Source organism: Mytilus edulis, chromosome 14 (assembly GCF_963676685.1).
Source record: "Mytilus edulis chromosome 14, xbMytEdul2.2, whole genome shotgun sequence".
NCBI lineage: Eukaryota > Metazoa > Mollusca > Bivalvia > Mytilida > Mytilidae > Mytilus > Mytilus edulis.
In genome coordinates this window covers 64,162,990-64,175,704 of record NC_092357.1, presented here as the reverse complement: position 1 = coordinate 64,175,704, position 12,715 = coordinate 64,162,990, and positions in this window count along the sequence as shown.

Genomic DNA, 12,715 nt, shown 5'->3' with positions numbered 1-12,715 from the left:
TCCTATGTTACATCCATCAGAGTGCCTATGGTATTATGTATATTACACTCTCCTATGTTACATCGATCAGAGTACCTATGGTATTATGTGTACTACACTCTCCTATGTTACATCCATCAGAGTACCTATGGTATTATGCGTACTACACTCTCCTATGTTACATCCATCAGAGTACCTATGGTATTATGCGTATTACACTCTCCTATGTTACATCCATCAGAGTACCTATGGTATTATGCGTATTACACTCTCCTATGTTACATCCATCAGAGTACCTATGGTATTATGCGTATTACACTCTCATATTTTACATCCATCAGAGTACCTATGGTATTATGCGTATTACACTCTCCTATGTTACATCCATCAGAGTACCTATGGTATTATATGTATTACACCCTCCTTTGTTACATCCATCAGAGTACCTATGGTATTATGCGTATTACACCCTCCTATGTTACATCCATCAGAGTACATCAGAATTGGGCGTATGTAAGTTACATTGGTCCCTCAAGTGTTGACCAATATGATCTTCAAACATCCAACCCTCGTGAGTACTAATGTATGCAACCATTAAAACTTTGAAAATGCTTTGTCTTCTTGACGTACACATTAACTGTACCACAAGTACTGACCATTCTTATCTACAAACATTAACCGAAGTTAATATATGAATAGCGGTTTAGGGCGACCAGAGGTATCCATCGTCAATATATGTGTTTGGTGACCAGAAGTAACCAAAGTGAATGATTGTGTTATGTGAGCATTAATATAAGGTGACCAGAGGTCAACATAGTGAATATATGTACAAGGTGACCAGAGGTAACCAAATTAAATGAGTTTGTTATGTGATCAGAGCATCATTGTAACTGGACCAGAGGTAAACATGGTCAATATGTGTCCAAGGTGAGCAGAGGTAACCTAAGTCAACATATGAAGAGCGGTGTAAGGTGACCAGAGGTAACCTCAGTCAATATTGGTCAGGGGACACATTTATCGTCCATTGATTTTCATTGTCTACGAATATAGTACCTATGGTGCATGTAGTGTGAACAGTGTGTTACTTGCTATATTTTTATACCCTTTCCAAATTTGTTTCTTCATGTTTTATACCTCAAATAGCAAGTAGGGGGTGTGAATCTGAACTGTAAAAATATTTGGGTCATGGATTTTGAATTAAAGTAATCACTCCTTTTGTAATAGTATACATGCATATTTGAGTACAGTATTGCATATTGCAATTCAAATGCAACAAGTAATCAACAACAAATAGAAAACTAACGATTAAGTAGAATAAAGATGGAAGGGAAATTATAAGTCAGTCTTGTTGCCTAAAATTTCCTTTTTTCACACAATTATGTTGTTTTTAATTGATTTAAATTTCTGTTATATAATAATTGTAGAGAATATATTTTGGTTGTGGTTAAGTTGAATATGATCATTTTTCACTTTATTATGTTTTTTTATTACCATATCCTGATTTAATCTGAAATTTGTCGGATTAGTTATGAATGTTCATCCTATCTTTCCACAGTTATTTGATTCAAGTTATTGCCAAACAAATATATCATAAAAATTTCCAAAATAACCTTGACCTCTGAAAAGCAAATGGTTATTCCTTCATCATACTCAAAAATACACAACCTTTATTTTCTTGGCAGCTTTTAACTATTTTCATTGCATACTTTATGCAGTTTACAACTTTTTTTTATCTAGAATTATTACCAAAGAGGAGGGGCTTGTAAAATTTAATAGCTTACCGAACTTCATTAGCTTCTCTTTTTGATGAGGAAATTTTACTAAGCCTAGTAAAGACATCGCTTTTTTCAACAATGTTGCTGAAATCTTCAGCCAAGTCTTTTGCCTCTTCTTCTGAAAAGCCTGAAAATAGGCTGATAGAAGTCTTGATGTTCCTTCTTATTACAATTCCTGGTGAAATGTTTGCCACTGATCTGCTCCTCTGGATATAAAACAAATAGTACGTTTTCAAACACGTTTTTATCCTTTTTAACTTTTCTTACCACAATAATTTGTATGGGAAGATAAAGAATTGAAACAGTGCTGATATACTCACAACAAAGCCAGGAATGACGTCACAAGTAACGTAGAGCTAAAAGGGTACTAATGAATTGATTAATAAATATAATCAATGAAGAAGAAAAAAATATATCGAAACACTGTACCTTGGTGAAATTCCAATATTTAGTTTCCACCTTTTATTTAAATTACAATTTGTTTTAACATGTTTCAATACCTTTGTGTGATCTGATATTGTGATTTACCAGTTATATACCCTATACATCAATGTCTGATCTCTGCCTACCTTTGTTGTGATCTGATGTTGTGATTACCAGTTATATACCCTATACATCAATGATTTTTGCTGCCTTTTTATCTACCGTGTCCTTTGAAAAGACATGATCGCATATGGCTACATGCTATAGATTCGCTTTTTGTATATGTTGTTCGTAAACAAATTTAAACTGCAATGGTGAGTGAGGTATAGAAATGTGACAATTTCCGTTTTTTACCGGCAGTCAAACCATTGCTAGAGCGGGTGGTCAATTTGACTGTGTGTGATGATTGAATTTAGAAAGCTAGGAGACGTGAAATCTAATGCCTAATGCTTTGAGATTACCATACAAATCTGTGTATTTTGAATAACCTCTGAAACAACTTATTGGGTGTCCGTAGATACCCGGGGTAGGTACCCAGTTATAATGCTATTATCCCGACCTTCAATGCAGATATATACCTATTGTACTCTTTCGTCCTGATCATACGTGAAATACTTGGCACTGGACCTTTCCTACTTAATTGATTAGGATTGTCAGTTTTCCTATCAAAGGTCGGTGGTTTTCTCTGGGCACTCCGGCATCCTCCACTGACAATAATAAAAACTGGCTGCCACGAAATAACCAATGGTATGCCTGGGCGGTGCTGGGGGAAGATGTTCACTCTTATGGGTAGTTGCCTTTATGTTGGTTTTCTAGGCTTTTATGATGATTTATCGTGTTTTCCGCTTAATGAAGCACCTATTTATGTTGGAAAACACATGTTAATGTTAGCCAAGGCCTTTATGATGAAAATGACACCTTGTATAGACCAATAATATGGTCAGTTTGGTCACTAGGGTGAAAAGATCCGGGGTTGGTATGGTCAATATTGGCGTCTGGCTATCCAAATTGAGGGTAGGGTCGATTAAAAAAAATTTGGCCTACGTCCACATATTTTTGTATTATAAATAAAGATTCAGGCATGTAAAAGACACTATAAGCATTTGTTTGGGCTATACCTGTAATATACACAAATGCCTGGGTGGTGCTGGGGGAAGATTTTTACTCTTATGGGTAGTTGCCTTTATGTTGGTTTTTCTAGGCTTTTATGGTGGTTTATCGTGTTTTACGCTTAATAAAGCACCTATTTATATACAAATACAAATATACAAATATTTTATTGGCACAAACACAATAACAATAATTTGGAAAGGCCCATATTTCAGTGCATTACAACAATGAATACAGCATACTAGTAGTTAAATATATATATAAGAACTCTATTGAAAAGCACATGTTAAAGTTATCCAAGGCCTCTACGATGAAAATGACACATTGAGATTCATTGCTAGAAAAAAAGACCTTTTAACGAGTCGTATATATCGGTTTATTAAATATATCTTTTTTAACTAAGAAAGTTGCTTTATATAATTTAACCAAAAATAAAGGTATTTTACACTTTATCTATTTCATAAATAAAAAGCAATATATATATCACTTTAATTGAGATATATTATATATGATTAAAGACTGTGCACTCTTAAGTTATATGTTTGAAGCAAGCGCATAGGTCATCATATATACATCTTCAAATTTCAAAGTGTCAGCATTTTACAAAAATTAACGCAATTGAGCTAATTTTTGGTGCATCTGAAAGATAATGTAAAAGCCTTTAAGGATAATACCATAATTTAATGAACAAATAAGTTTTTTTCATAGAAAAATATATCGTTAAAGTTTATGTATGCAGCGAAATGCATACTTAAACCCCGTGCCTACTTTGGTGAAATGATGACTTATACGGAATTTATAAATGTATTGGTTGTTCTAAAAATAGAATAATCTAAAAATATTGTATCTATCACACCTTTATATATAATGTCCTATCTAACACCCATGTCATGCCCTTGTAACACCCTAGTCAGGCATTTATGACATTCTAGTCATACACAATCAACTATATAATACATACAGACAACATATCTTTGTAATAATTGCTCTACTGTATCTATCACACCTACATGTATAAGATCTGCATCTAACACCCCATTCATGCCCTCATAGCACCCTAGTCAGGCAGTTGGGACATCCTAGTCATACACAATCAACTATATAATACATACAGACAACATATCTTTGTAAAAATTGTTCTACTGTATCTATCACACCTACATGTATAAGGTTAACATCTGACACCCCAGTCATGCCCTAATAGCACCCTAGTCAGGCAGTTGGGACATCCTAGTCATACACAATCAACTATACCATACGCACATACATCATATCTTTGTAATAATTGTTCTATTGTATCTATCACACCTTCTTTTTTAATGTCTTCATCTAACATCCCAGTCAAGCCCTTGTAACACCCTAGTCTGGCATTTGTGACATCCTAGTCATACACAATCAACTTTATAATACGTACAGACATGATATCTTTGTAATAAATGTTCTATTGTATCTATCACCCGTTTATATATAATGTCCTATCTAACACCCATGTCATGCCCTTGTAACACCCTAGTCTGGCATTTGTGACATCCTAGTCATACACAATCAACTTTATAATACGTACAGACATCATATCTTTATAATAAATGCTCTATTGTATCTATCACACCTTTATATATAATGTCCTATCTAACACCCATGTCATGCCCTTGTAACACTCTAGTCAGGCATTTATGACATTCTAGTCATACACAATCAACTATATAATACATACAGACATCATATCTTTGTAACAATTGTTCTACTGTATCTATCACACCTACATGTATAAGGTCTACATCTAACACCCCAGTCATGCCCTCATAGCACCCTAGTCAGGCAGTTTGGACATCCTAGTCATACACAATCAACTATACCATACGTCCAGACAACATATCTTTGTAATAATTGTTCTATTGTATCTATCACACCTTCATTTATAATGTCTTCATCTAACACCCAAGTCATGCCCTTGTAACACCCTTGTCTGGCATTTGTGACATCCTAGCCATACACAATCAACTTATAATACATGCAGACATCATATCTTTGTTATAATTGTTCTACTGTATCTATCACACCTACATGTATAAGGTCTACATCTAACACCCCAGTCATGCCCTCATAGCACCCTAGTTAGGCATTTGGGACATCCTATTCATACACAATGAACTATACAATACATACAGACATCATATCTTTGTAATAATTGTTCTATTGTATCTATCACACCTTCATTTTTAATGTCTTCATCAAATACCTTAGTCAAGCCCTTGTAACACCCTAGTCTGGCATTTGTGACATCCTAGTCATACACAATCAACTTTATAATACGTACAGACATGATATCTTTGTAATAAATGTTCTATTGTATCTATCACCCGTTTATATATAATGTCCTATCTAACACCCATGTCATGCCCTTGTAACACCCTAGTCTGGCATTTGTGACATCCTAGTCATACACAATCAACTTTATAATACGTACAGACATCATATCTTTATAATGAATGCTCAATTGTATCTATCACACCTTTATATATAATGTCCTATCTAACACACACGTCATGACCTTGTAACACCCTAGTCTGGCATTTATGACATTCTAGTCATACACAATCAACTATATAATACATACAGACAACATATCTTTGTAATAATTGTTCTACTGTATCTATCACACCTACATGTATAAGATCTACATCTAACACCCCAGTCATGCCCTCATAGCACCCTAGTCAGGCAGTTGGGACATCCTAGTCATACACAATCAACTATACCATACGTACAGACAACATATCTTTGTAATAATTGTTCTATTGTATCTATCACACCTTCATTTATAATGTCTTCATCTAACACCCCAGTCATGCCCTTGTAACACCCTTGTCTGGCATTTGTGACATCCTAGCCATACACAATCAACTTTATAATACATACAGACATCATATCTTTGTAACAATTGTTCTACTGTATCTATCACACCTACATGTATAATGTCTACATCTAACACCCTAGTCATGCCCTCATAGCACCCTAGTTAGGCATTTTGGACATCCTAGTCATACACAATGAACTATACAATACATAAAGACATCATATCTTTGTAATAATTGTTCTATTGTATCTATCACACCTTCATTTTTAATGTCTTCATTTAACACCCCAGTGATGCCCTTGTAACACCCTAGTCTGGCATTTGTGACATCCTAGTCTAGACAATCAACTTTATAATACGTACAGACCTCATATCTTTATAATAAATGCTCTATTGTATCTATCACACCTTTATATATAATGTCCTATCTAACACTCATGTCATGCCCTATTAACACCCTAGTCTGGCATTTGTGACATCCTAGTCATACACAATCAACTATACCATACGTCCAGACAACATATCTTTGTAATAATTGTTCTATTGTATCTATCACACCTTCATTTATAATGTCTTCATCTAACACCCAAGTCATGCCCTTGTAACACCCTTGTCTGGCATTTGTGACATCCTAGCCATACACAATCAACTTTATAATACATGCAGACATCATATCTTTGTAATAATTGTTCTACTGTATCTATCACACCTACGTGTATAAGGTCTACATCTAACACCCCAGTCATGCCCTCATAGCACCCTAGTTAGGCATTTGGGACATCATAGTCATACACAATGAACTATACAATACATACAGACATCATATCTTTGTAATAATTGTTCTATTGTATCTATCACACCTTCATTTTTAATGTCTTCATCTAATACCTTAGTCAAGCCCTTGTAACACCCTAGTCTGGCATTTGTGACATCCTAGTCATACACAATCAACTTTATAATACGTACAGACATGATATCTTTGTAATAAATGTTCTATTGTATCTATCACCCGTTTATATATAATGTCCTATCTAACACCCATGTCATGCCCTTGTAACACCCTAGTCTGGCATTTGTGACATCCTAGTCATACACAATCAACTTTATAATACGTACAGACATCATATCTTTATAATAAATGCTCAATTGTATCTATCACACCTTTATATATAATGTCCTATCTAACACACACGTCATGACCTTTTAACACCCTAGTCTGGCATTTATGACATTCTAGTCATACACAATCAACTATATAATACATACAGACAACATATCTTTGTAATAATTGTTCTACTGTATCTATCACACCTACATGTATAAGGTCTACATCTAACACCCCAGTCATGCCCTCATAGCACCCTAGTCAGGCAGTTGGGACATCCTAGTCATACACAATCAACTATACCATACGTACAGACAACATATCTTTGTAATAATTGTTCTATTGTATCTATCACACCTTCATTTATAATGTCTTCATCTAACACCCCAGTCATGCCCTTGTAACACCCTTGTCTGGCATTTGTGACATCCTAGCCATACACAATCAACTTTATAATACATACAGACATCATATCTTTGTAACAATTGTTCTACTGTATCTATCACACCTACATGTATAATGTCTACATCTAACACCCCAGTCATGCCCTCATAGCACCCTAGTTAGGCATTTGGGACATCCTAGTCATACACAATGAACTATACAATACATACAGACATCATATCTTTGTAATAATTGTTCTATTGTATCTATCACACCTTCATTTTTAATGTCTTCATTTAACACCCCAGTGATGCCCTTGTAACACCCTAGTCTGGCATTTGTGACATCCTAGTCTAGACAATCAACTTTATAATACGTACAGACATCATATCTTTATAATAAATGCTCTATTGTATCTATCACACCTTTATATATAATGTCCTATCTAACACTCATGTCATGCCCTATTAACACCCTAGTCTGGCATTTGTGACATCCTAGTCATACACAATCAACTTTATAATTCGTACAGACATCACATCTTTGTAATAATTGTTCTACTGTATCTATCACTCCTACATCTATAAGATCTACATCTAACACCCCAGTCATGCCCTCATATCACCCTAGTCAGGCAGTTGGGACATCCTAGTCATACACAATCAACTATACCATACGTACAGACATCATATCTTCGTAATAATTGTTCTATTGTATCTATCACACCTTCATGTATAATGTCTTCATCTAACACCCCAGTCATGCCCTTGTAACACCCTTGTCTGGCATTTGTGACATCCTAGCCATACACAATCAACTTTATAATACATACAGACATCATATCTTTGTAACAATTGTTCTACTGTATCTATCACACCTACATGTATAATGTCTACATCTAACACCCCAGTCATGCCCTCATAGCACCCTAGTTAGGCATTTGGGACATCCTAGTCATACACAATGAACTATACAATACATACAGACATCATATCTTTGTAATAATTGTTCTATTGTATCTATCACACCTTCATTTTTAATGTCTTCATTTAACACCCCAGTGATGCCCTTGTAACACCCTAGTCTGGCATTTGTGACATCCTAGTCTAGACAATCAACTTTATAATACGTACAGACCTCATATCTTTATAATAAATGCTCTATTGTATCTATCATACCTTTATATATAATGTCCTATCTAACACTCATGTCATGCCCTATTAACACCCTAGTCTGGCATTTGTGACATCCTAGTCATACACAATCAACTTTATAATTCGTACAGACATCACATCTTTGTAATAATTGTTCTACTGTATCTATCACTCCTACATCTATAAGATCTACATCTAACACCCCAGTCATGCCCTCATATCACCCTAGTCAGGCAGTTGGGACATCCTAGTCATACACAATCAACTATACCATACGTACAGACATCATATCTTCGTAATAATTGTTCTATTGTATCTATCACACCTTCATGTATAATGTCTTCATCTAACACCCCAGTCATGCCCTTGTAACATCCTAGTCTGGCATTTGTGACATCCTAGTCGTACACAATCAACTTTATAATACATACAGACATCATATCTTTGTAATAATTGCTCTATTGTATCTATCACACCTTCATTTATAATGTCTTCATCTAACATCCTAGTCATGCCCTTGTAACACCCTAGTCTGGCATTTGTGACATCCTAGTCATACACAATTAACTTTATAATACGTACAGACATCATATCTTTATAATAAATGCTCCATTGTATCTATCACACCTTTATATATAATGTCATATCTAACACCCATGTCATGTCCTTGCAACACCCTAGTCAGGCATTTGTGACATTCTAGTCATACACAATCAACTATATAATACAAACAGACAACATATCTTTGTAATAATTGTTCTTCTGTATCTATCACACCTTCATTTATAATGTCTTCATCTAACACCCCATTCATGCCCTTGTAACCCCCTTGTCTGGCATTTGTGACATCCTAGCCATACTCAATCCACTATATAATACGTACAGACATCATATCTTTGTAATAATTGTTCTATTGTATCTATCACACCTTCATTTATAATGTCCTATCTAACACCCATGTCATGCCCTTGTAACACCCCAGTCTGGCATTTATGACATTCTAGTCATACACCATCAACTATATAATAAAAACAGACAACATATCTTTGTAATAATTGTTCTACTGTATCTATCACACCTACGTGTATAAGGTCTACATCTAACACCCCAGTCATGCCCTCATAGCACCCTAGTCAGGCAGTTGGGACATCTTAGTCATACACAATCAACTATACAATACATAGCATGCATAGAGACAACATATCTTTGTAATAATTGTTCTATTGTATCTATCACACCTTCATCTAACACCCCAGTCATGCCCTTGTAACATCCTAGTCTGGTATCTGTGACATCATCCTAGTCATACACAATCAACTTTATAATTAATACAGACATCATATCTTTGTAATAAGTGTTCTATTGTATCTATCACACCTACATATATAAGGTCTACATCTAACACCCCAGTCATACCCTCATAGCACCCTAGTTAGTCATACACAATGAACTATATAATACATACATACTTCATATCTTTGTAATAATTGTTCTTTGTATCTATCACACCTTCATTTATAATGTCTTCATCTAACACCCCATTCATGCCCTTGTAACCCCTTGTCTGGCATTTCTGACATCCCAGCCATACACAATAAACTTTATAATACATACAGACATCATATCTTTGTAATAATTGTTCTATTGTATCTATCACACCTTAATTTATAATGTCTTCATCTAACACCCCAGTCATGCTCTTGTAACACCCTAGTCTGGCATTTGTGACATCCTAGTCATACACAATAAACTTTATAATACATACAGACATCATATCTTTGTAATAATTGTTCTATTGTATCTATCACACCTTAATTTATAATGTCTTCATCTAACAACCCAGTCATGCCCTTGTAACACCCTAGTCAGGCATTTATGACATTCTAGTCATACACAATCAACTGTATAATACATACAAACAATATATCTTTGTAATAATTGTTCAACTGTATCTATCACACCTACATGTATAAGGTCTACATCTAACACCCCAGTCAAGCCCTCATAGCACCCTAGTCAGGCATTTAGGACATCTTAGTCATACACAATCAACTATACAATACATACAGACATCATATCTTTGTAATAATTGTTCTATTGTATCTATCACAACTTCATTTATAATGTCTTCATCTAACACCCCAGTCATGGCCTTGTAACATCCTAGTCTGGCATTTGTGACATCCTAGTCGTACACAATCAACTTTATAATACATACAGACATCATATCTTTGTAATAATTGTTCTATTGTATCTATCACAACTACATATATAAGGTCTACATCTAACACATCATATCTTTGTAATAATTGTTCTATTGTATCTATCACACCTTCATTTATAATGTCTTTATCTAACACCCTAGTCATGCCCTTCTAACACCCTAGTCTGGCATTTGTGACATCCTAGTCATACACAATCAACTTTATAATACATACATACAACATATCTTTGTATTAATTGTTCTACTGTATCGATCACACCTACATGTATAATGTCCTTTCTAACATCCATGGCATGCCCTTGTAACACCCTAGTCAGGCATTTATAACATTCTAGTAATACACAATCAACTATATAATACATACAGACAACATATCTTTGTAATAATTGTTCTACTGTATCTATCACACCTACATGTATAAGGTCTACATCTAACACCCCAGTCATGCCCTCATAGCACCCTAGTCAGGCATTTGTGACATCCTAGTCATACACAATCAACTATGCAATACATACAGACATCATATCTTTTTAATAATTGTTCTATTGTATCTATCACACATTCATTTATAATGCCTTCATCTAACACCCCAATCATGCCCTTGTAACATCCTAGTCTGGCATTTGTGACATCCTAGTCATACACAATCAACTATATAATACATACAGACATCATGTCTTTGTAATAATTGTTCTATTGTATCTATCACACCTACATATATAAGGTCTACATCTAACACCCCAGTCATGCCCTCATAACACCCTAGTCAGGCATTTGTGACATTCTAGTCATACACCATCAACTTAATAATACATACAGACATCATATCTTTGTAATAATTGTTCTATTGTATCTATCACACCTTCATTTATAATGTCTTCATCTAACACCCCAGTCTTGCCCTTGTAACACCCTAGTCAGGCATATGTGACATCCTAGTCATACACAATCAACTATATAATACAAACAGACATCATATCTTTGTAATAATTGTTCTATTGTATCTATCACACCTTCATTTACAATGTCTTCATCTAACACCCCAGTCTTGCCCTTGTAACACCCTAGTCTGGCAGTTGTGACATCCTAGTCATACACAATCAACTATATAATACATACAGACATCATATCTTTGTAATAATTGTTCTATTGTATCTATCATACCTTCATTAATTATGTCTTCATCTCACTGTTCTAACACCCCAGTCATGCCCTTGTGACACCCTAACCAGGCATTTGTGACATCCTAGTCCTACACGCTCAACTATATAATACATACAGACATCACATCTTGTAATAATTGTTCTATTGTATCTATCACACCTACATATAAAAGGTCTACATCTAACACCCCAGTCATGCCATCAGAGCCCCCTAGTCAGGCATTTGGGACATCCTAGTCATACACAATCAACTATACAATACAAACAAACATCATATCATTGTAATAATTGTTCTATTGTATCTATCACATCTTCATTTATAATGTCTTCATCTAACACCCCAGTCTTGCCCTTGTAACACCCTAGTCAGGCATTTGTGACATCCTAGTCATACACAATCAACTATATAATACAAACAGACATCATATCTTTGTAATAATTTTTCTATTGTATCTATCACACCTTCATTTATAATGTCTTCATCTAACACCCCAGTCATGCCCTTCTAACACCCCAGTCTGGCATTTGTGACATCCTAGTC